The sequence below is a fragment of the Danio aesculapii genome, chromosome 4 (genome assembly GCF_903798145.1).
Source record: "Danio aesculapii chromosome 4, fDanAes4.1, whole genome shotgun sequence".
Taxonomy (NCBI): Eukaryota; Metazoa; Chordata; class Actinopteri; order Cypriniformes; family Danionidae; genus Danio; species Danio aesculapii.
Window position 1 is genome coordinate 6114228 of NC_079438.1, and position 26712 is coordinate 6140939.

The 26712-nt window shown below is 41.8% G+C and overlaps 1 protein-coding gene across 1 annotated transcript in view; it reads right to left on the bottom strand.

Annotated features, from left to right (window-relative positions):
- LOC130221901 (zinc finger protein 721-like) overlaps positions 1 to 26712 on the bottom strand; it is a 364016-nt gene that overhangs the window by 251487 nt on the left and 85817 nt on the right. The window lies entirely within an intron of this gene.

The window sequence follows — 26712 nt, forward strand, 5'->3', positions numbered from 1 at the left end:
TGTAATCACTATGAAAATATGGGTTATATACTGTTAAAAACCTGCGAAAACACTTATGCCGAGTTCAGACTGCATAATTTTAGCCCTAATTTTATCTCCGACAGCGCTCGTTCACGTGAGTAACAATCACACAGTGTGAACGATCAAAGACGTGATCTGAGAGAATCGCAGATGAGTCGCCATCACTCATGAAATATTTGCCATGCTAAATATCTGGACTTGTCAGTGATTCAAAATCATGCCGTGTGAAATGTGTTCTGAATGAAAATAACATCTGCGATTACCTACAGCCAATGAGAGAGCAGCGTCCACTGTTCTAGATATCTGCAGGCCAGTAGGTGGTTGGGGGAGAAGTTAAAAGGGCTTCTTTTCGTGAAGTTTCACAAACTAATTTCCAGAGAGGCACGTGATATGATTGACCGCAGCTGGTCTCTCATCTACAATCATTAGTTAGCCAATCAGATTAATCCAAACTCACTATAAATAGCCTAGCAAAAATAACTCCCTCATCATAATTTTCCAAAGAAGCTAACGACAGGTCCACTCCAGCTCCTCCGAAAGCTACTCACGACAACAACAACAACAACAGCAGCAACAGCGCAGATAAGGACAGAAAAGAAAGCTCCGCTCTCTCTGAAACACCAGCCCCGTCTCAGGAAGTCGGCTCGAGACCGAGGCTCTAGTAAGAGGCTGGAGGCCTATCTGCTCCACTCCAGCCAGAACACCTCATGAAATCACCATCTCCCGTTACTTCAAACCGCCACCTGTCTTCTCCAGCATCATCATACGTCTCTCATATTCAACAAAATGACAGTCACCGAACTCCTCCAGACTCTCCTAGACGCCAAAATCACCATTCCAAGCCACTGCAATAAATACGAACTATTGAAGACTTTACGAATACGCCCCCTATCCTCAACCCACTATAGCCCCACAAACACTCTGCCACCTCGGGCCATCAAAGAAAGCAATAAAGCAATCTCGGAATTGGACACACTGCAGCTATCATTAATTTTAAACATGGATTGGCCTAATCTCCCTGACAATAATGCAACTCTTGGATTTCCACCTCCGCTCCTCTAGCCCTCAGCTCCCGAATCCAGTGCAAACACCAGCCCCTCTCTTCCAGATATCCTTACCACTCTAAACCCTCTTTAATTCTCTCTTCTTTCAAACCTCCTACATACTTTAACCCAGCTCATAAAAATTATCCATCCCAAAATCCACCAGCTACGTACCCCGCCCCTCTACCTTTGCTATCCCCATTCTCCCTCCTACTCTCACTTCTCCACACTTGCAACTACTGCAGCGATGCGCACACGTCCAAGTGCAAAGTTTAATAAAAACAAAGAAATTACTTGTCGACTTCTGTCAATATCTCTAATCTTTATACTGAATTACGTTTGCACCCTGATTCTAACTTTCTGAATTTCTCATTTCAGGTCTCTCTAACGGAATCCCACACCAGAATCTCGACCCTCCTTTCCTACAACCTCACCTGCCCTAACTTAGGCCCAGTCCCAATTCTACCCCTTAGCCCTTCCCTTTACCCCTACCCCTCGTTTTGCGCGTGCCCGTGAAGGGGTAGTGGTGTCCCAATTCTCTTTAGCTTGAAGGCGTAGGGCTAAGGACAAGGGGTATACACCTCTTCAAACGAAGATTTTTCAGGACCACACTCGAAACCAAGTGGTAAGAAAAATTTCCCAGAATACACTAGCCACAGCTGCACCCAGAAGTAAGTAGATCCACTTATTAGTATTTTTGTCATTATTATGAATTTTTACAACAAACAAACACATTTTAAAATATTCATAACCGCGTTCGTGTTTTACCGTCATGCTTTTAAAAAAATGCTAAAATAAAAACCACTAAATTTCGCGATCTATAATCCCTAATAATAACTTCTATACAGCAGTCCCACAACATTCTGACACTCGATGACACTGGAATTCCCTGTCAGAAAAGTCTAGTGGCTGTCAATGAGCTTTTTACAGTGTCTGCTATAATGTTAATGTTGTTTTTGTGTGTTTACATAGATGAATACGGCCACTGTGTTAAATGCACAGTACTGTTACGATCTTATTGCCACACTATATCGTTATGATGACACAATATATGTCTTCAGTGATTTCCTGAAGATAAATACCAAAAAAATAACAACTGGAATCACTACAGCAGTCACGATTGTCTGATCTCATATGAAGCATGAGATCGCGAGGACATATGATGACGTGTGCAGTGTTGTCCCAATTCTTAGGGGTAAATTTTGAAGCCCTTCAAAGGGAAAGGGGTAGGGGTACAAAAATAGAATTGGGATTGGACCTTACAATCCACCAATGCTGAACCAGAAGTAGTAGAGCAATTATTCAAGAAATAGATAAATCTATAAAATAGATAAAAACAATAAATTCATGATCGATCCCTTTCTCGCTCCCCCGTTTAGCGTATTCACATCAACCCTACTGAAGTGGGCATTGGAAAGTTTCTGGTAAAAACGACTAATAATGGATCTTCCATCTCCTCATAATTCTGCCTTATCCAGCATTAACAGCATCATTCAGCCTGACGAAGATGCTTTAAATTACCACACCGTAGACCAAACAATCTCTCTAATTAAACTAGTTGGCCGCGACGCTTGGCTCGCTAGAGTCGACATTACCTCTGCCTTTAAAGTCATTCCATTACACCCCCGATTTCTGGCATCTCCTGTGATTTCTGGCATTAATCAGAGATCACAATTCTACTTTGCAGTCCGTTTAACATTCGGACGCAGAAGTAGCCCAAACATTTTATGCTTCAGAAGCTATTTGCTGGTTTTTCACCAATAACTACGGCTTTCGCATGTAGTTCATCTCCTAGATGATTTCCTTATCATCTCTCCCCTAATACTCCACCAGCCAATCCCTTAGTGACAGTTTTTGCTTATATTGGTATTCCCCTCGCGGAAAAAAGAACCTCCGGCCCAAGCAATTCTATAGAATTCTTACGCATCAATTTAGATTCACATAATTCCAAGCATCCATACAGAAAAGAAATTGACTAAAATTTTGTTATCTTCCATATTCTTGAACATACAATATTGCTCTAAGAACGAACTCTTTTCCATCTTAGGACACCAAATTTTCGCATGCGCATTATCCCGCAGGGGTGCTATTTCGTCAATCACTTCCTTCAACTCGCAGCATCAGTCCCCGAAATACATGAGAATGTATCTTTATTCAATCTTGGCCATAACGAACTCGGCCTGATGGGCCTCACGCACCGGATGCGCCACTCGGCGCTGCGACAAGTCGCACACATGACAGTTGATAGTATTGCACACCTGACGCGCACATTCATATGATATTTAAAATGAAATTATTTAAATAGGGCTCTGTGGTCAGGCGAATATGAACAGTGTACTGAGTCGCGGCTGGGCACCGCGGACAGGCGCCGACTTGCGGCAACGCTGCGTGTACCCTCATAGAAACCTATGTCTATTCTAAATGCCTAGCGCAACGTTGCCCGTCGCCAAGCGACACTTCTGGTGTACGACCTGCTTTAGGCTTTCCCTCCTTAAGCGCTGGAACAGCTGCCCATTCTTTTATAGCGATTTAATTTCATCTCCTGTAGATATCCATCTTTACACAGACGCCGCCCCCTCCGTAGGCTTCAAGGGACATTACCAGGGCTGCTGGCTTGATACCGACGGACCATATCTCTGAGAAATGAATAGTCTGCCTCCAAGATTTTCGTTCACTGTTACAATGAAGCCGTTGTTCACTGCATTAATAAAGGGCGTTATCATTCTCCCGCTCTAATGCTGCTTCTCCATTGCTTTATTTGGACAATTGATTACAACTGTTCATTAAAAAAATCAATTCATTATAACTGTTGTACATGACCCAACTATTTAACCTTCTTCCTTGCTTCCAGCTCTGAGGATCACTCCGATTTCTCCCCTAATCACTCACCTAACTCCCCCAGGAGTTCATCCCACCCAAGCATGAGTCACATCCTCGCCCCTCCCCGGCCTTAGTTTAAATTTATTTTTCTTATGTATTTATTTCCTATTTTTCTGTTTTATTTATTTTTAATATATATATATATATATATATATATATATATATATATATATATATATATATATATTAATATCTCTCGAGATACCTTACATGCTCAATCGACGAGGCGGGAGCCCTGGGCTCAATTATCTCCGAGCTCAGGGTTCTCTACTGGGACAGAATGCCAAACCTGCTGACATGTGTCAAACAATATCTAAGTGTGAACTCATAAAAGTCTATTTGGACTCAATAAATAGAAAAAAAAACTATTTAGTGGAAATTTGGCAGGAGCACCCGTGTCTGTTTGATGTGTCATCTGGGCAATACCACAACTGGGTCGAAGAAAAAAAAAGTTTTACAGAAAATGTTTCTCATTATGTAGCTAATAACAAAATATATACTTTGCGTTGTTTCAATGTCACTTCTTGCGTGTTTGGTTGTGAGACTTAGTTTGCGTGCTGAGACAAAGTTGTCGCGATTCTCCTATTGTAAAGTCATGCAGTGTGAAACCCCCTGTCGCCGATCCATCTTGCAGTGTAAACACAGCAGAGACAGAATGCTGCCCAAGATAGTCATGCAGTGTGAAAACATCTGTTACACAACAACTTTGAAAGTCGCAATCTGAACTCTGCATTAGACTGAGGCGAAGCACAGAAGACATGCTGATAAAATTGTCATAAAATTGAAATTTCAATATATTAAGGGAAATTTATCAGAGAGCATGCAATGCATTTAATTTTTATTTATTTATTTTTTTGTTGTTCTCTATTTCCACCTGGGGATGCCCTTCCCGAGGCCTTTAAGGTAAGGGTAAAGTTCTTATAACATAAGTTGTTTAGTATTGTTTGTGGGGTTTACAACTTTGGGTTCATGAGATTTTACAGTTTTTATTAAATAATCGAGCTTGTTTTGAAGGGCTGGGCAATTTGGGTAAAAAATCATATTCCAGTATTTTTAGGAGGAATGACGGTATACGATATATAGCCGGTATTTTGCCATAAATGGTCATTTGAGAGTTAAAGCCTTTATTAAAACTTTATTAAACAATTTTTGAGCAAAGTATAATTCAAATGCAGGGGTTTCCCTCCCTGTTTAAAAATAAATAGCTGCACAAAAAATAACAGCTGCACAAAATCTTTGATAAATAAAATACAGTACAGGTTTTTCTCCTGCTTAACGTATGTTGCACAACATTTTAATTTATTTAAAAAAATCTTTAATAAATAAATACAGTACAGGTTTTTTTTCCTGCTAAACACTATACACAGCACTACTGTGCTGTTGTGCAAATAATAAAGTAAACAGAACCATAGAAAAGCTACAATGTCAGAGCAAAAAAGGGACACACTTAGTTACACAACAAAAAGTATTGTAGGATAGAAAGAACTACATCCCATGTAAATATGAAACCCACAGTATTTTATGTCACAATTACAGTGTTGTTATAAGTAATCCTGTATACCACAGTTGTGTGATTTATAAACAAACATAAAATCAGCTGTACATGCTTTTAGTTACACATTTACATGTATGTGTTGTGCACAATTATTAAACAGTGCACATATTGAATATATCTAAAGATAAGTCTTTCACTCCATGAAAAAAAATCCTACAGTTTTTCTTTTGTTTTGTTGTGACTAAACTTGTTTTACTAAATATTAAATAAGGAGATGAAAATGAATAGACTATAGATATAAGAAGTAACTAATTTGTTTCAGAGTACTGTGATGAAATGCTGGTTAAGCATACAGATATAAACAGTCATTGTAACCAGGTTCAAGGAACAGAAAAGAAAAATGGAAACGAATGACATGTTTCAGGAACAGAAACGAAAAAAGATAAATTTTAATAGTTCTGAACAGAAACATTTACAGTTAAATGGTTAATAACGTTATTTTATGAATTTGGGAGACAAAAAGCATTAATTTAAAGCCTGTGTACAAATGCGGCGGTGACGCATACAACGTGAAATGCCCGTGAAGTAGACGTCATAAGCGAGAGTCGTGTCTGATGCGATGAGCTTGTCTTAAAGGTTACCGAGAACCTGCTCTTTCATGTACAAAGGTATGTTTCGGTTTAAGTTATTGTTACTAAAACTTGTATTTATACTGAATAAATTATTGATTGTCGATTGTTTTTAGAGTAGGCCTCCATGAAGAAAATCCTTTTGTTAACATTTCTCTTATGACAAATCATCTGATAAATCAATCTGTAATATTGAAGGATGAGGGGCAGATCATAAACATGATAGATAAAGTTTTGCATGATATGATAGATATTATCAAACAACCCAAGCATTTTCCATTCGGAGAATTACAGTATTTAATAGCTTAGTCCTTATAAACAATCCATTAATAAAGTACATTATTTACTAGGCTGCTTACCCGAATATGCAATATGATCCTCATAATGATCACAGTGAAATGAGGTAAGCGCTCGTTTTTATATAAACTCTAAATGTCTGACCGTGATGCCGATTTAGGCCTATGCCAGTCTATAAAAAGATAATATAGCTTGAAATACTAATATTTTAGAGAAAGTTAGCACAACCAGTGTTTGGTCTTATTAACCTGCTACCCATAATTAAACGTCATGTAGCCTACTTTTTGATTACTTGACCTGCAGATTAACGGCAGCACCAGCGGACATAAATGAGATCTGTGCATAACAGGGTTTTATGTGTCCCCAATATGCAAAATCAAGAGAGTGCACGACTTCATAGGGTAATGTAAACTGCACACACTTGATTATGTAATGTGCGAAATCGGGGACACGTCTCACAGCGCAAAGCATAACTTAAATACCCATGCTTAATCGGTCATCGATGAAGTCTATCAGGTTTAAAGGGTTACCGACAATAAATCAATTGAGTGTTAGCATCCCTAGTTTAACCAATCGTAAAAGTAGTTTCAATGTTGTTAAAATGCACACACAATCTATCAGTTAATCTATCCAATACAGGGCTCTAGACTAACTTTTTGCCTTGGTGCGTCTGTGCACAACCAATTGCAATGAATGTATACAATTTTATAATTATATTAAAGATAAATAAGACCAGAATATGAGAATGATACTTTTTATATTTTTACACCTACAAAAATAGCCGGTGTGCGAGAGCGTGCGTAGGTCCGCAAAGCCGGTATTGATATACCCAAAAGCAAGTTCATATTATAAATTTTTATTTAACGATACTTATCAAAAATTCATTTAATTTTACCTCTCGAATAGAATTTTAAGAAATCAGGGCACTCTAGAGCCTACAAAACTTTGTAATAAAATAACGTTCTTAACCGTTGTTTTTTTTCTAGAAAACCGTTTTCAGAATATTTTGTTTATTGAGGAATGCAAGAACAGAAACGAAAAAATATAAATTCTGCTTGGAGCAAACCGATTGGATTTTTTTTAAGCCCTGATTGTAACAGAGCAGAACGCAGAGATAAATGTGTTATAACGTAAACGTAATCATTTGTATGAATCATTCATTTGTGCATGCACATATTTGTGCAAGTGGAGCTCGCATGCTACTTTTGAGTGGTCTGTTTCATGCAGAATGCACACGTGTGGATAATACCGCATCGCCTTGGGGAATCATATCAATATATCCCCAGAACTTGATACACCGCCCAGCCCTATTAATTAGCACCTCCATTGTTTTGCTTGTTGACTTACAAGGACCAGAAATCTCTGTGATTTTGTGGATGTATTTTGCAAAATGTACATAAATAATAAAAAAAAAACTGTATTATTAATATTGTGGCTCAAAAAGGAATATGGATACATGATATTATTAGTGAGTGGGTGTGCGTATAGTAATGCCTTTTGTTCAGTTTGTTCACTTGTTTTATAAATTAATTCATTTAGATATTAGACATTTAGACATGGCATGTATTCTGTACAATAAAAGTATGTGAAAAATAACTCACATGAAAAGTGTTTTTAAACTAAATATTGATTTTTATTTGGTTTGCACATGTTGTCACGGATTGGTCAGGCTCTCACGATCCCCACTCACGAAGATCACCATCACCTGACTTCTAATGAGCACACAGCTGCATCACATTCACGAGCACCAGATAAAAGCACAGCACTCCAGTCGCTCATTGTCCGGGCTCGTCTCGACGAAAGCGGACAACTGAGCGACCACTCAGCGTAGTCATCCTCAGCTAAAACAAACGCTTTACTTACCTGTTCTCTTTGTATTCCTCCTAGTCTTCCTGGTCCACCCGAATCGTCCTGTCTTCCAGTCCTTCCAAGTCTGTGTCATCCTCTGTCAGCTGTATCTGGTGTGTGCTGTCCATCCTCGTGTATTCCTGTTACCCAGCCACGGAGGAAAAGACCCCAACATCATTCCTGATCCTCCTGGCTATCCTTCATGTGCTCCTTGTTGTCATTTAATAAACACCCTAACGTTTCCTTACCTCTGTCTCCTGTCCGCTTCATAACAGAAGCCCGGACCAATAACGACGACAACATGAGCACCCCCGATCACTTTCAAGAGCTGGTGGACCAGTTGAAGCGGATTCTACAGCCACCAGCTCCACTTTCCAACGCACCACCAGCACCGAGCACTTCCGCCTCCACAGTTTCTTCTTCGGCCCTTCCTTCCAGTCCCATGGCCCGACCAGCGCCCTACTCAGGCGGAGCGGGGGAGTGCAATGGTTTTCTGTTACAATGTTCCCTCATATTCGAAATGCAACCTTCTCTATATCCCACAGATAAGTCAAAGATCGCCTACATCGTATCACTACTCTCTGGGCCTGCACTTAAATGGGCTGAGACGATCTGGAACCAAGCCGGGCCGGTCATGAATTCCATCACTACCTTCACGGAGTATTTCAAAGAGGTGTTTGGACGTTCTGATGGGGAAGTAGCCGCTGGAGAGCAGCTGTATCATCTAAAGCAAGGTACTCTATCTACACAGGAATATGCTCTCCGGTTTCGCACTCTAGCAGCTGCAAGTGGATGGAATGAGAGATCGTTGTTGACCACGTACCGGCTCGGCTTGGAACCCACTCTCCGAATCCAGCTGGCCACATTAGATGATACTATGGGTCTGGAGAGATTCATCCAACATTCTCTCCGATGCTCCGATCGTCTCCGTTCCTATCAACAGGACACCATCACCCCCTCGTCTGCACTCCTCCAATCGCCTGAGTCAACAGCCTCTCCAGAACCAGAACCCATGATAATAGAGTCTGGAAGACTGACATCAGCGGAACGACAGAGGAGGCTGACCCGGGGTCTGTGTCTATACTGCGGTGTCAGTGGACACACCCGTATGGAGTGTCCCCTTCGTCCCATTCGGACTTCAGTGAGTGTATTCAGTACGAATATTGAACAATGTAAACCACTTACTACCACCGTACAAATAACTACTGCCTCTATTTCTCTCCTTGTCACAGCCCTCATCGACTCCGGGTCAGCAGGGAACTTCATCTCCCAATCCCTCTGTCGTCAACTCCACCTACGTACTGAGGCGTCCTCGCATATATACCAGATACAACCGATAACCCAGTGCACTCGATCTTCGACCCGTATCCATCGACAATGCGAAGACATCCTTCTTCAAGTGGGGTTGTTACATCAAGAGAGGATTCAATTTCTGGTTCTGGAGGGTGCAAATATGGACATCATTCTAGGGCGCCCGTGGCTGGTGAAGCACGATCCCATCATCTCTTGGGGCACAGGAGAGATAAAGAAATGGGGATCTGGATGTACACCTACCTGTTTTCCAAATCTCCCTCTTCAAGGTCGGAACCCCATTTCTTTGTTTACAACATCGGTCGAGAGTCCTCCTGAGAAGCAGTCTATCCACATTCCTAAGGAGTACAGCTCCTTTCATGATGTCTTCTGCCCCAAGAGAGCTTCCCAGCTACCGCCGCATCGGCCATGGGACTGCGCGATCGACCTAGTTCCAGATGCCCAGTTGCCAAGAGGTAGGATCTACCCGCTCTCGCTTCCAGAGAATCAGGCAATGGAAGATTACATAAGGGAGGCTCTGAGTCAGGGGTACATACGTCACTCAAAATCACCAGCCGCCTCAAGCTTCTTCTTTGTGGCCAAGAAGGACGGAGGGCTGCGTCCATGCATCGACTACAGGGTCCTAAATAACGGTACAGTAAAATACCGATATCCCCTTCCTCTGGTACCAGCCGCTTTGGAACAGCTCCGAGAAGCTAAAGTCTTCACTAAATTGGACCTCCGCAGCGCGTATAATCTGATAAGAATACGTGAGGGGGACCAATGGAAGACAGCATTCGTGACCCCTACTGGCCACTATGAATATGAGGTCATGCCTTACGGTCTGGTCAACGCCCCCTCCGTATTCCAAAACTTCATTCATGAAGTCCTCCGGGAGTTTCTTCACCACTTTGTAATAGTGTACATAGATGACATCCTCATTTACTCCCGGAGTGAGGCCGAACATCGCCAACACGTTGCGGAGGTCCTACACACATTGAGAGAACATCACCTCTACCTCAAAGCGGAGAAATGCTCATTCCACCAGAAGTCGATTCATTTCTTGGGATACATCATTGACCAAACCGGTATACGTATGGATGGGAAGAAAATTGAGGCTGTTCTATCCTGGTCAGAACCCACTTCCATTAAGGAGCTCCAGAGGTTTCTTGGGTTTGCTAACTTTTATAGACGGTTTATCAAGGACTACAGCAGGATTACATCACCTCTCACTAATCTCCTCAAGGGTAAACCCAAAGGACTGGAGTGGACCAAAGAAGCAGCCGCAGCCTTCCGCCTTCTTAAGAAGGAGTTCACAAGGGCCCCACTCCTGACTCATCCTGACCCAAATCTTCCTTTCGTGGTGGAAGTGGACGCATCCACCACCGGCGTCGGGGCAGTATTATCCCAACATCATGATACACCGCCCCGACTGCATCCCTGTGCCTATTTCTCTCGGAAGTTGAGCCCGGCGGAGCAGAATTACAGCATAGGAGACAGGGAGCTTCTAGCAATCAAGCTAGCCTTGGAGGAGTGGCGTCACTGGTTGGAGGGAGCCAAACATCCGTTCCAGGTGATCACAGATCACAAAAACCTCCAATATATCAAAGAGGCCAAGAGACTATGTCCACGTCAAGCCAGATGGTCACTTTTCTTCTCACGTTTTGATTTCTCCATTTCCTATCGTCCAGGACCCAAGAATCTAAGAGCAGACGCTCTCTCTCGTTTACACGAGCATCACGATCATGAAGAACTCCCAACGAAGATTCTTCCCGAACACATCTCCATTTGTCCGATCACCTGGAACGCTCCTCCAGTCGTTGCCACTCCGGAAGCCCCTGCTCCGCCGGGATGCCCTCCTCATCGGCAGTTCATACCACCTGAACACCGGGTAGATCTGATCCACTCCTTACATACCTCGCTAGGCACTGGACATCCAGGGATCAACAATACTCTCTCGCTAGTATCCCAACGATTCTGGTGGCCAAACATGGCAAGGGATGTGAGGCAATATGTTCAGGGCTGTAAGGACTGTGCCCAATCCAAGAGCCCACGTCATCTACCCGCTGGAAAGCTCCATCCCTTGCCGATTCCGAACCGTCCCTGGTCACACCTAGGAGTGGACTTTATCACTGACCTCCCCTCGTCAGAAGGTAATACCTGTATTCTAGTCATCGTAGATAGATTCTCAAAGTTTGTCAAACTAATCCCTCTGAAAGGTCTTCCCACAGCCTTTGAAACAGCCGACAATATCTTTAATCAAGTCTTCAGGTCATTTGGTATTCCAGAAGATATTGTGTCGGACAGAGGTCCACAGTTCATCTCACGTCTATGGAAAGCCTTCTTCAAGCTCCTAGGTGTGGCCGTCAGCCTCTCTTCTGGATATCATCCCCAAACCAACGGGCAGACAGAGAGGAAGATTCAGGAGGTGGGACGGTTCCTGAGGACCTTCTGCAGTGGTCACCAGAGCTCCTGGAGCCAGTATTTGGGCTGGGCAGAATATGCCCAAAATTCACTGCGGCAACCCTCCACCGGACTCACGCCATTCCAGTGCGTCCTGGGCTTCCAACCACCGCTCTTTCCCTGGGATGGCGAACCATCTGATGTCCCCGCAGTGGATCACTGGTTCCGGGAGAGCGAGAGAGTCTGGGACGAGGCTCATCAACATCTGCAGAGGGCAGTCCGTCGAAGCAAGGTAACCGCCGATAGAAGAAGGTCTGAAGAACCCAGATACACACCCGGACAAAAGGTGTGGCTATCCACCCGGGACATACGCATGCGACTGCCCTCTCGCAAGTTAAGTCCCCGATTTGTTGGTCCCTTCACCATCGTGGAACAGGTTAACCCCGTCACCTACAAACTACAATTACCCTCTCACTACCGTATTCACCCTACATTCCACGTATCACTCCTGAAACCCTATCACGATCCTGTTCTTCCCTCCACAGAGCCTGACCACGAAGAGGAACCCCCTCCTCCACTGCTCCTAGAAGAAGGAGCCGTCTACGCAGTGAAGGAGATCTTGCGTTCCCGACGTCGTGGTGGCCAGTTGGAGTACCTGGTGGACTGGGAAGGGTACGGCCCCGAAGAAAGGACATGGGTTCCCAGAGCTGATATTCTCGATCCTAGTCTCATGGTGGAGTTTCATGAGAGCCACCCTGAGTTCCCAGCGCCTAGAGGCAGAGGGAGACCACCACGGCGTCGGAGGTGTCGGCCCTCAGGAGCGGGCCCTGGGGAGGGGGGTACTGTCACGGATTGGTCAGGCTCTCACGATCCCCACTCACGAAGATCACCATCACCTGACTTCTAATGAGCACACAGCTGCATCACATTCACGAGCACCAGATAAAAGCACAGCACTCCAGTCGCTCATTGTCCGGGCTCGTCTCGACGAAAGCGGACAACTGAGCGACCACTCAGCGTAGTCATCCTCAGCTAAAACAAACGCTTTACTTACCTGTTCTCTTTGTATTCCTCCTAGTCTTCCTGGTCCACCCGAATCGTCCTGTCTTCCAGTCCTTCCAAGTCTGTGTCATCCTCTGTCAGCTGTATCTGGTGTGTGCTGTCCATCCTCGTGTATTCCTGTTACCCAGCCACGGAGGAAAAGACCCCAACATCATTCCTGATCCTCCTGGCTATCCTTCATGTGCTCCTTGTTGTCATTTAATAAACACCCTAACGTTTCCTTACCTCTGTCTCCTGTCCGCTTCATAACACATGTACAGTACTTGCTGAATTATTTAAAGGAATAAATCGCAATATTTTAAGAGTGATGAATTAAAACCATATTATTTTATTTACCAAAAACATAACATTACACTGAATACATTATTTTTTTTGTGTGCCACCCCAAGATTTGGTGTGGCTTTATCTGGCCACCCTTAAGAAAATTTTCTGGGGGTGCCACTGCAAAGATAAACTCCATGGTATAAAATAATGCAAAGTTTTAGTTTATTCATGGCAATTTGCTTTTGTATAATGTTATTATTAGTATCAGTGTTATTTATTATATGCATAATTATATTTGTTTTATTAAAAACAAGCTTAGATTTGTCCACCTGCATGTGTATTTGGATATAACTGTTTTTCCACCACACTTTATTACTATTGTTCATTTTTTCGTTTGCCGAAAATTTTCTGAATTTCTTCAACTGAAAATGCTTAACAAATGAAAACAATTATTTAGGCTAATGGATGTCTGTGCATACAACACAGTTTCCTTATCCACAAAAGTAAGAAAGTGAAAGTAAAGGCCGATTGGAGGAGGCTTTTTCTTTATCCTCGCGCTGTCGATGCTCTGTTTAACTGTTTTCTCGCTAGTGAAGCATCCACTTTTTCCACTTACAAAGTCTGCTATGTAAATAGCGAATGGGCTATGGCGCGACTCAACTGACTCTTAAAAGTAATGGGAGATGAGACTCTGGTTTATTCTCAAAACACACCCATAACTCATTAAGAAAATAATTGCAACCCTGTTAGACCATGCACCACAGCGCAGAGCGCATTTTTCCATTCTTAAAGGGCCATGAAACCCCCCTGTTACAGCGGAGTGTTTTCATACTTCTACTTTGGAAAAAGTCAGGAAAGTGGGTGTGGTCAGCTCTGTTTATGGGGGAGTGTCAAAGGAGGGAAAATCCATAAAAATTTGCATAAAAATGGGAGTGTCGGTTTGGCATGCGTTGATTTTCACAGAGGTTGATTTTTGTCGAGCGTTGCGAGCACTGTAATCCACACATGAGTCCAGCTGCGCTCTTATAGCGGGAAATGAAAACAAAATCGTCCTTGCAGCACATTATAAAAGCAACACTGATGACCCATATCTCCAAATAATTCTTTTTCTCCCACTTGTTTTGGCAACACACTGTGGCATCTCTCTGCCATCGGAACACTGTACAAACAGTCTTCGAAGCTATCATGCATATTAATGAAGTTGCACTGCATACACAATAGAGCGCGCTGATTGGTTTGAACCAAGTCTTTCTCATGAATGATTGCAGCACACTCAGAGACGTCACGATGCACTCGTAGGTACAGACAGCCAGTCTACATGCTGAAATACACGCAAGTACCTAATCGGCGTGACGCAGCTTCAAAAATTCGTTTCCAACCCTGGGAACAGATTTGCTCGGAATAACGCAAAAGCAACCAATTTTCACTTTTTGTGAAATATATGTGTCCTAATAGTGCTTTTAGCAGCATGAGACACATATATGAGTGTCAACAGCTCAAAAAATGTGTTTTGATGTTTCGTGAGCCTTTAAAATAGCAAAAGTGAATTCGGACAACCCCTAAATGCCTTTGCGCCCTGCGCTTCAGATTTTGTGCCTAGATTGTTAAAATAGAGCCCGATAAGTTTAAAAATACAAAAAACGTGATTCATGCAATCTTAGTTTATCTAATTCCTTGAAAAGGGCTAATTAAAATATAAGGATTACATGGTGAGAATATAGAAATTACAAACACATAACATGCAATTTTAGAGTGATCTTTGAGATTTTAAATGTCCATTTTAGTACTTAGTGTGTGTGTGTGTGTGTGTGTGTGCGTGTGTGTGCGCTCAAATAAAAGGGGGGAAATCTTGAGTCTCTTTTCAGAGAAGTCTTTCAGAATGTTTGGAGCCAAGACTCATAAAAGTCATTTTAGCAGTAAAACATATCTACGCTGGGGAGTAATTAAGTTTAACCAACAACCTTGAATGTTACAGAAGTCATGAGGGTAGATCATAACTCATGACAACTATAAGGATGAGGGACTGGTTTTCTCATTTCTAATAATTGGACATAGTCCAATTATGCTGACTTCACCAATAATTCCTTTTTTGAATACCATGAAGTCTCTATTACTTCACACACACTACACACTGGGTAATTACATTTGGGTTATTTACTTTCTCCTGGTCAGTTGGGTAAATGTACTGAAGAATTGGATGGGCTGCTGTCATCGTTCCATGAGGATGACAGCCCGCTTGAATGTTTGATTAGACAAACCTTATGCTACAGACTTCCATTCTCTTATTACATCATTCAACCTCAACCAGTTAATCCCCTGGGGTCGAAGACCGCGTATACGCGTTTTGACAAGTTTGTAGCGCTGCCACATAATTGAGTTATGCTGACTGTAAAATTCATTAAATGTGTGAATAGGCCATGCGGTTAAGCATACTCGCACTTAGTTTTTGTAGCCTAAATATATAATGAGTAATGGTCTTATTTTACCGCCTTTTTTTGAAGTGATGAGGGGAAGTGAATGTGTCTAATCTATTTCATGTTCCAACTGTTGCTGTTTTTTTCCATAAATACACATTTACATAACATACACACCACAAGGGGGAGATAGTGGGCACATGGACACTACTCAGTGTGTCATCTGAAGAAGCCAGAGGAGCACATGGAGTAGGAGTTTGCCAAATCTACCTGATATTTTGTTCTTGATTCGTGGGCAAAGGACAATTGTTTATGCATGGATTTTTTGCTCTTTTAGGACTCATTAGTCTTGCAGACCCACAGTCAAGACTATCCTAGGAGGACCTTTGAGGTACAGCAACAATACATGGTTCCAATTATCCAGACTCAAACTTTGGGGTGAGCGCGCCCCATTTTGCACGTACACTCATCCACGGACTTTTGGACTTTGCACACCCACACACACACAAACACACACACAGAGATTCACCATTTTTGTATTGTGTTATTGTATGAATGTTGTTTGTTTTTATGTTTGATTGTAAGGACATTTTCAGAGAACTGTGTATCCTTTATCAATCCATGATAAAATTTGAAAACAGGAAATAGAGAATTGAACCATTTTTTTTTTTTTTTTTATTCTTGTGTATCCCGTTGATTTAAAGACGAGCGTTACATAGTGGTGGCCAGTACGGGGAAATTCTATATTTAGCACTAGTTCTAGTTTCATATATTATCATGGATGATGCATATACAACTGTGGATGAGGTTTAAAGTACAGAAACACAAATTAACCCTGTAATACACACTGTTGATTCATGTGAAGGAAATGAAACTGATTATACAAGTGAACAATTTACAACTAGACGTAATCCAACTGAACAATTAACATCACTGCTTAGTTCATTGTATATATCAGCTAATGATCAAACTGCTGATGTTGTTTCTGATGAAGTGGGTAATCAAGGTATTTATGATGAAGTTTTTCAGTTAAAGGAGGATTTATTGGCTCTTTATGATAAAGTTCAAAATATGGAATATGACTTTAACCAAGCTTTTGAGAGTACACTGAATCGTGAAACAAACTTAAGACAAGCATTAGATGATTGTCTGAACAGTATGCAAGAACACTTTGAGGATTCATTGAATAAATTAGAAAAAGCTGTCGTTGATTGTTTTCTAAGGAGAGATGAAAAATGGGAAAGTAAAATTAAACAAATTTATTCAACAAGCACCCCATATCCTTCTAGAAGACAAACTATACAGACAAAGGTTACACATTCGGATCTTTTTTCCACTGCACAGTCACCTATAACCAAACCATCTTTTGATGCTACTTACCATGTTTCTGCCCCTAATTCCTCAGGTCACCAGACACAGTCTGATGCTAATGTTTTACCTGGTTCATCCTCCTTTTCGCTCGACCTCCAGTACGTCTGGAGTTCCCTCTTTCGGTGAAACCTGTGAGACAGCCGATGTATTCAACTTCATTGAGAAATGTGAAGACTATCTAGAGGTGAGACCATTGTCCAATCTGGAGCTATTGGGTACACTTAGCACTGTCCTGCAAGGTCCAGCTTTAAGTTGGTGGAAGGCTGAAAAGGGAAAGGTGAAAGACTGGGAATCTTTTAAAAGAGCATTAATGGATGCTTTCCTACCAGCTGACTATATGTCTGAAGTAGAAGAAAAACTAAGAAATATGGTCCAGCAGCCCAATCAACGGCTCTGGGATTTTGCATTCAATTATTGTGCTTTATGCCTGAAATGGAAACCAGATGCTTCAGAAGAAGAACTGGTGAATAGGATTCTGAATAACATCAACCCCAGAGTTGTAGGATGCTTGAGGGGGACAGTTAATGCTGTTAGTCAACTGGTGAAAGTGGGAGCACTGGTGGAAAAGGACTGCATGGGGACAAAGGAGTACTGGAAGAAAGTGGAAAGTAGTGGTGAAAGAGACAAGACCAAGAAGTCATCTGAAGCTGGTTCTCGCAAACATCTGGCTGGTGTGACTATAACCCAACATCATCCAACATCTTTCTTGTTGGGAGTAACCATCAAAGTGAATGGACAGGAGATTACAGCCGTCCTGGACACAGGTAGTACATTTACTTTAATTCAAGAGAGTGTTTGGAAGGGACTGAGATTTAAGAGAGTTGAAACATCAAAGACTTTATCCTCTCATAAATTCATCATGGCTGATGGAACCACACACCACTCTAGGGATTATCAGTCAATGACTTTTGAGTGGCATGGAGAAAAATATGAGATGGGAGCCTTCATTATGAGAGATTCCCACTTGGCTTTTCCAGTGATTATTGGACTTGACTTTCTGAAGCTCGCCAGAGTGGTGGTGGATTTAGAACAAGAGAGATATGGTATAAGAAGAGGAAAAGACTGTAGGTACTTCCCCTTCATGTCTGATTTACCCCCCTATTCCCAGGAAATACCTGTAAGTCCATCCTGCTCAGTGAGACATGCTGCACTCCACCTGTACTGTGCTATTCCTCCTGACTATCGGCCAAAAGTTGCTTATCTATCTGATACACCAAGCATCTGTTATCCTGAAGAAGTAAGAGACTTGATTACTGCATGGCCAATTACCACCTCAGAAAAACTTGGGCATACATCGATTTATCAACACAAAATCACCCTCACAGACCATACTCCCGTAACATCAAGAGCTTATAGAGTATCTCCATTAAAGAAAAGCATTATTGAAGAAGAGGTAGATCAAATGCTGGAGAACAACATCATTGAGCCTTCTTTCTCACCATGGTCTTCTCCGGTGGTCCTGGTCCCCAAGGAAGATGGAACTTATCGTTTCTGTGTGGACTGCAGGCATCTTAACAAAAAGACCATCTTTGATGCTTATCCCATGCCTCTAATTCAGGACATCTTGGAGTCATTGGAGGGAGCTACCTGGTTTACATCCTTGGATTTAAGATCTGGATACTGGCAAGTCGAGATGGCAGAGGAAAGCAAAGAGTTGACTGCTTTTATCACCACCAAAGACCTATTCCATTTTAAATCGATGCCATATGGACTGAAAAACTCTGCTGCAACATTCCAACGACTAATGGAGTGTTGGGAGAGTTGAGGGGTAAGATATGCTTTGTCTACATCGATGATATCATCATTTATTCAAAAACCCTAGAAGAACATAAGAAACACTTACATCAAGTATTAGAGAGACTTACTCAGGCCAACCTCACCCTGAACATGAAAAAATGGTCAGTTTTTCACCAGACAACTGAAATTCCATGGACACCTGATCACAGAAAGAGGGATAGAAATGGACAAAGAGAAAATTCAAGCAGTCGTGAATTTTCCTACACTATCTAACCTGAAGTCCCTCCAACGGTTTTTGGGATTAGCAGGTTGGTATCATCGCTATATTCCTCATTTTGCTGATATCACCGCTCCCCTAAATCAGTTGAAGAAAAAAGGAGTGAGATGGGATTGGAATGAGGAATGTCAATCAAGTGTGAAGGCTCTGAAGCAATCCTTACAACATGCACCTATACTTGCACAACCAGACACCACTAAGCCTTTCCAGATACACACAGATGCTAGTGATGTGGGACTAGGAGCTGTACTCACTCAAACTTGTGACAACCAGGAGAAAGTAATCGCCTATGCTTCAAGGACTCTGTCTCCAGCGGAGAAGAACTATAGTACATCAGAGAAAGAATGTTTGGCGGTGGTCTGGGCAGTAGAAAAGTGGAGACATTACTTGGAAGGGATGCCTTTTGATGTTTTCACAGATCATTCTGCATTGACTTGGGCATTTAATTGCCCAAAGACCTCTTCTCGTCTGACACGCTGGACCCTGAGGCTGCAGCAGTTTGACTTTAGAGTTCAACACCGTAAAGGGTGTGTAAACTTGGTACCTGACGCTCTGTCTAGCTTTACTGCAGTTAACATACACTCCATCACGCTGTGCTGCCAAAGATCAAGCCATTACCTTTGAGAATATTCAGGGTATTTGGTACAGAAAAGTTCCCCTAAAAGGTGAAGGGAATAAGTATCAGCTTGTGGTACCTGAAGAACTCACTAAGAACTTTCTTCACTACTTCCATGATAATCCACTAGCTGGTCACTTGGGGTCAACTCAAAACTCTTCTGAAGATCTTGGAAGTGGCATGGTGGCCATCTGTAAGAAAAGAGGTCTAGAGCTATGTTAAAAGTTGTAAGCTCTGTCAGCAGTACAAGCCCAGTAACAGTAAACCCTCTGGACTTTTGCAGAGTAATTTAATTACTGAACCAGGACCACACTCTAGGAACTGACCTGATGGGACCGTGCCCATAAGCAAGAAGAGAAATGCTTACATTCTTGTGATTGTGGACTACTTTACAAAGTGGACAGAATTATTCCCCTTGAGAGACAGTAAGACCCAAAAGATTGCAAAGATTCTCAAAGAGGAAATCTTTACCCGATGGGGTGTGCCAAGTATTTAATTTCAGACAGAGGTCCACAATTTACTTCTTCCATCTTGGCTGATGTGTGTAAATCCTGGGGCTGCATACAAAAACTACCTACTGCTTACCATCCACAAAGCAATCTGACTAAGAGGGTAAATAGGACTCTAAAAACCATGATCGCTTCCTATGTAGGCCAACAACACCAGAACTGGGACAAGTGGTTGCCCGAGTTGAGGTATGCTATCAACACTGCTCAGCAGGAGACAACTCGTTGCACCCCAGCGAGCTTATGGTAGGATGTCAGATCCATGGACCTCTGGAAAGACTCATACATTTGCCTCCATCACCTGAACAACCATCATACACTGTACTGATCGACAACAACCACCTTCAACAGGAGGTTGTGGCGTAGAATGAGGATGAACCAGGCTAAACAAGCTAAGTACTACAATCTTAAAAGGAAAGATGTACAATTTAAGGTGGGTGACTTAGTTTGGTTTAAAACTCATCCCATATCCAGTGCAGTCAGTAAATTCACCTCCAAATTAGCTCCGAAGTGGAAAGGACCTGGGGTGATTACTAAGAGAAAAGGGCCAATTAATTACTCTATATCATATCACCAAGAACTGATTGTTTTAATGTGGTTAAAACGCTTTTATGGTCGTTCTTCCTCCGAGATGCTGGCTGGGGGGGGGGGGGGAGGGGGGGGGGGGGGGGGGTCGGGAGGAGGGATCTATGTAGCGCTGCCACATAATTGAGTTATGCTGACTGTAAAATTCATTAAATGTGTGAATAGGCCATGCGGTTAAGCATACTCGCACTTAGTTTTTGTAGCCTAAATACATAATGAGTAATGGTCTTATTTTACCGTCTTTATTTTGAAGTGATGAGGGGAAGTGAATGTGTCTAATCTATTTCATGTTCCAACTGTTGCTGTTTTTTTCCATAAATACACATTTACATAACATACACACCACAAGGGGGAGATAGTGGGCACATGGACACTACTCAGTGTGTCATCTGAAGAAGCCAGAGGAGCACATGGAGTAGGAGTTTGCCAAATCTACCTGGTCTTTTTTTTCTTGATTCGTGGGCAAAGGACAATTGTTTATGCATTGATTTTTTGCTCTTTTAGGACTCATTAGTCTTGCAGACCCACAGTCAAGACTATCCTAGGAGGACCTTTGAGGTACAGCAACAATACATGGTTCCAATTATCCGGACTCAAACTTTGGGGTGAGCGCGCCCCATTTTGCACGTACACTCATCCACGGACTTTTGGACTTTGCACACCCACACACACACAAACACACACACAGAGATTCACCATTTTTGTATTGTGTTATTGTATGAATGTTGTTTGTTTTTATGTTTGATTGTAAGGACATTTTCAGAGAACTGTGTATCCTTTATCAATCCATGATAAAATTTGAAAACAGGAACTAGAGAATTGAACCATTTTTTAAATTTTATTCTTGTGTATCCCGTTGATTTAAAGACGAGCGTTACAAGTTTTACCTTATTAAGCTGAAATGAACTTAAATTACACTTTCAGTTTTAAACCGTACAGATAAGATCAATACATCAATCAAATCTGTTAGGTGTTTAGGTTTATTGTGTTCACTCACAATGACAACAAACTAGTGTGTTTTTGCAAAACAAGGATAATAAACAGTGTAGGCAATCTGTCTTTTCTGTCTCCGTGAACTGTTTTTAGAAACACGTCAGTAAAATGCACTGAAACTATGCGAAAACAAAACACACACACATGAGACATGTCTGAGCTCATTAAAGTTAATGCTACCACGCCCCACGAGGATTTGATATTACAAATAGCCTGCATGAGACGCGCGCAAGATGTAGACTGTCAGGAAAAACACGTCATTAAAATGAACTGAAATACTCAACAAAGAAATATCAGAGATGTAACTAAAGAAAGCTTGATATGTCTACTTTTGCATAACCAATTCAAGTTGAAAACAAATAATTTATTTTCATGTAATCCGAAATAAAAGTAAGGACTGGTATGGATTCTCCTGTCACCTCATTACAGCGAACGTGATCCCGCCCTCAGTGAGCGTGCAGTTCATACGGTGAGCTTATGAATGAACAGGACAAGCTTTATTATAGTTACTTACTTTCGTTTGAATGATGGTACGCTACACGAGTGAAGAAGCACAGTACTGAACAGCGATGAAGTAAATTTACTTTCTCCTCAGAGGAAGGAGCGCGACTCTGATGACGAGCACATACATTTTGAAGATCGTCTAGACCCAACGGAGGATGGAAATCCTGTCGAGTAAGTCTTATTATTACCTACATGATTTATATGAAATATGTCCTTACAGACCACTTATAGATTCATTTCTATACAACGTGTATCCTATAACATATAGCGTATAATGACAAGCATAGGCCTATATAATAAAATGTAATGTTATATGAAATAAACAATTATAAATATGTATGTGTGTGTGTGTGTGTGTGTGTGTGTGTGTGTGTGTATGTATAATACCATAGGCTAGTGGTTATATTACCACAGCAACTATTGAATAAATAAAACAAATTATGTCAAGCTTGCGTATTTTAAAGTAGATTTGCTATGTGTAAGTTTATATAGTTTACAGAGTTTTATACAGTGTACTGACTCTCAAAAATGTATCTCGAGTAATTTTGTGTGATAGTTAAATATGTTTTAAATAAACTGCAAACAAAAATATATCTCGCATAGACCTCAGAAATCTCGCATTTCACTCAGAAAGTGACTTAGAAATTAATTCATTATATTGTTTTCTGTGATCAAGTAAACAAGATGATTTTCACATCATTTTGAAGCAAAAACACTAGGCTACAAGATCCAGTTCTCAAAAGTCTTGTGAACAACAACAACAACAACTACTACTACTTCAAAACAACAACTACATCTCCAACTATACTCCACACAACAATTTCAACAAAAACATCAAAACCTTCCACTTCAAAGTGCCTTACACAACGCATTCGCTGTGTCTTCAACCCAATTCTCCAGCAAGATCAGTCAGAACTCGATCACCGTCCACGAACTCCGCTTAAACTCTCAAGACGCTGCGACCCAAGCTATTGCAATAAAGCCTAATTCCCTGCTCTCCTAGCGGTGCACCTGTGGTAACGTATATTGCTATGAGGCGCCAGAGTGGACAAAAGTCAAGCGAAAGCAGAGAGACTGAATGCACACAAGAGAGACTGAATGTGCACACGAGAGAGACTGAGCACTCGCGAGAGAGACCGAGTGGTAAGCGAGAGAGGCCGAATGCATGCGAGAGAGAGACCGAGAGACATAATACATTACTGTTATCATTATAATTGCTAATACGTTGTTTTTATGTTCTCTGTGATGTAAACATTGGTAACATTAAACACCTTACATTTGTCATGCCAATAAAGCAGTTTGAATTAAATTTTTTGAGTGAGAGAGACAGAGAGATGTTTATAATATAACGCTATATATGTGTTTGTTTATTATGTCTTGTATTTCTTATCTATATGTTTGGTCTGTGTTTTTTTATTGCTTTGGCAACATTGTGATTTGTCTTACAGTCATGCCAATAAAGCTATTTGAATTTGAATTTGAGAGAGCGATTTAACAAACGCTTTATTCAAAGTTTAATTTTCCAAGATGCTTAGGGCACATCTAATATTAGGTATCATTACTGCAGTACATGTCAGCGCAACAATATAAATAGATACTTATTGATTTAAATACTTGTGTGACACTATATGAAGAATGTATGGTATCAAGACATTTTAACAGCATGGAGTACTGCCACAGGCTGTTGGAGGAACATTCATGAATTCTTCCCATGATGTTAAGACTATTTGAGACACTCTCAGGTAAATTTAAGTTAGTAATTTTAAGTTAAAAATATGATAGTATCAGTTTGACAGTATTAATTAAACATACTCTCTATTTATAGGAAGGTCACATTGTTACGTCCATAAAGATGACTTGTAATGCCATAGAACTTATAAACTTTTGTTGGTGTCCTTAATTTCTTCTCTCTACACTCACCAAAAACTCGTGATCCTCGTGAGCATTCACATCATCACATATTTTCCGAACACTTAAAGTGACCTGCGCTCTTTAATTATTATTTGTATAAATGAACACATTACTCTTATTAACTCAAGGTAATGATTAACTAACTATGCAACATTCCCCCTCCCCCTCCCTGTGAACTAAGTGTAAAAGGATGTTTAGTAGTCCTGGAAATGAGCAGGCCGAATGTGTGATCTAACAGGCCTGTCCTGCATTGTTGTAGCCGGTGGTAGGGATGTAGCTTGCGGAAGTCACTGCATGCTGTGCCAGGGGCAGAGAACATGAAGAACTGAGCAGGGAGTGAGGGAGCCCCCTGGTGTGAACTGCACTAGAAGGGCACAGTACATTCTTAAGTCTACTGGCATGCCACCGAGAACCATCTGTTAGCTTGAATGTGACTGGACCCAACTGCTTTTGTATCTGCTGTGGCTGTGACCAGAAAGTACGTAGTTTGTTTTTCCGGTGTGGAGAAATGCTGGGAACGCAGGCTTTTTTTTTTCTTGCATTTAAATCTGCTCTGTGCTTTGAGCTGTTGTTTGCGTACTCTGGCTTTTACCACAGAGTTTCCACTGTGAGAATCAGGAGGGCAAAGCCTATGGGAAGGGTAAATCTATCTCTCGCCCCAGCATAAGTTTTGCTGGTGACACCCAGTACTGGCATGCTGAGCTGCTCTGTAGTGTAACAGAGTCTGAGACAGGCTTAATTGAAAGAGCATCCTTGTGCCAAGTGAGCTCAGACCCTTTTTTAGAGATTGATTAAATCTCTCTACCCCCCATTTGACTGTGGATAATTGTAAGATGTTCGGATGTGTCTGATACCTTTGCATTGGATATAGCTGTCAAACTCAGCAGACCCTAGTTGAGGGCCATTGTCTGTCATCAAGGTCCTTGGCAGACCCCAGCGGACGAAAACCAACTCCAGAAAGTCAATAATAGAACTAGATGTGACAGAGCCCATAGATGCAACCTCAAGCTACTTCGAATATAGGTCATAAACTACCTCAATGAAACATGAATGATAAGGCACATCATGCAGTTCTCCACAGATATCTAGTGGCTCGTTTCTACTGACTGGTACGGTACGGTTCGGTTTGGTACGGGTCACCTTTATCAGGCTTGCGTTTCCACTAACAAGGGTACCCTTTGGTGGGCGTGGTGTATGACAAAGTTTCAGTCGACGTCATTCTAGCTCGAGGAAATGTCTACAATAAAGCTGTATGGGTCGTTCACATATCATATGAGAAGCTCTTCTCACAAAACAGATGCTTCATACACATAAATACTTGTGTAGAAATGTTTATTACTAACTTTTTAATGAACATGAGTTGATTATAACTGCAGATCAAAGACAGTGCGAAACAGCGTACTGTAACGTCTGTAATTATATTAATAACTAAAAAAATGAACATATATAAACACATACAGCCCCTTACAGTCTCCGATATGTTCCCAACTACAGAAGAACTACATAAAGTAGACATTTTGCCCGTATTTAATATGCTCCTTTTTTCCGGCTTCTCCTTTGTTTCTTCGTGCTTCACTCTCGCGTTTGTCTGTTTCTGACAGGATTGGGTTTCAAAAGCACGTCAATAATCAAGCGCAGGTTATTATCATCAGCTCAATAAGTTTGTCATTTCAGATATAATGTTAGACGCGCGGCGAGCGCTAGCAAGAAAGCGAAACCGCTCGCGCCTCAGACTGGCTCGTAAAAAACTACGGGGCACAGGGTAAATCTGCTCTTCTTCTTGGATTTGTGGCTGGCCATCAAGATGACGACAAGGTTTGTTTGAGCCCAGATCGACCATGGCTCGTTATTATATGTATTTATAATTCCGCTAAAATCTCTCGCTGTGTTTTTCAAACATGGCGGGTTTTTTTTTTCATTCTGGCTTGTTGCGTAAGCGAATGACGTATCTCTGTAAACCAATAGCGTTCAGCTGCGCGTGTGGCTCTGCCTTTTGGTACCCTTTCTCGTGTTTGGTACCCTTTCGAAAGGGTGCCGAAAAAGTGGACAGTGGAAACGGCCATAAAAGCGTACCAAACCAAACCGAACCGTACCGTACCACTCAGTGGAAATGGGCCATAGTTGAATGTGGTCCCATGGTTGAGTTGGCCACGCCATAGACCCCAGCGGCGGTGGAATTGGTGGGCCTGTTTTCCCACGTACAAGACGTGGAACACAGTCCTGAACAAGCTGTTCGATATCCTTATCCAATCCTGGCCAACATGCAAGGTCCCTACAGCACTGCTTTAGATTGACTATGCCAAGGTGGCCCTCATGTGCCATGGCCAGCACTCGTCCTCTGAGTTTGACGGGGCTGATGGCACAATGTCCACGAGCCAAGCATCTGTCATTCCAGCATGACAGTTCATGTTTAACTCTGGCATACGGCTGTATATCTGTCGGAACTTGAGCTGGCCAACCATTTAAGACATACTCACGGACAGCAGATAATGTAGAATCAGCAGCAGAATCCTCTGTGAGTTCCTCCAAGGACACAAAAGTTGTCAGGGGAGCATGCACAAATTGA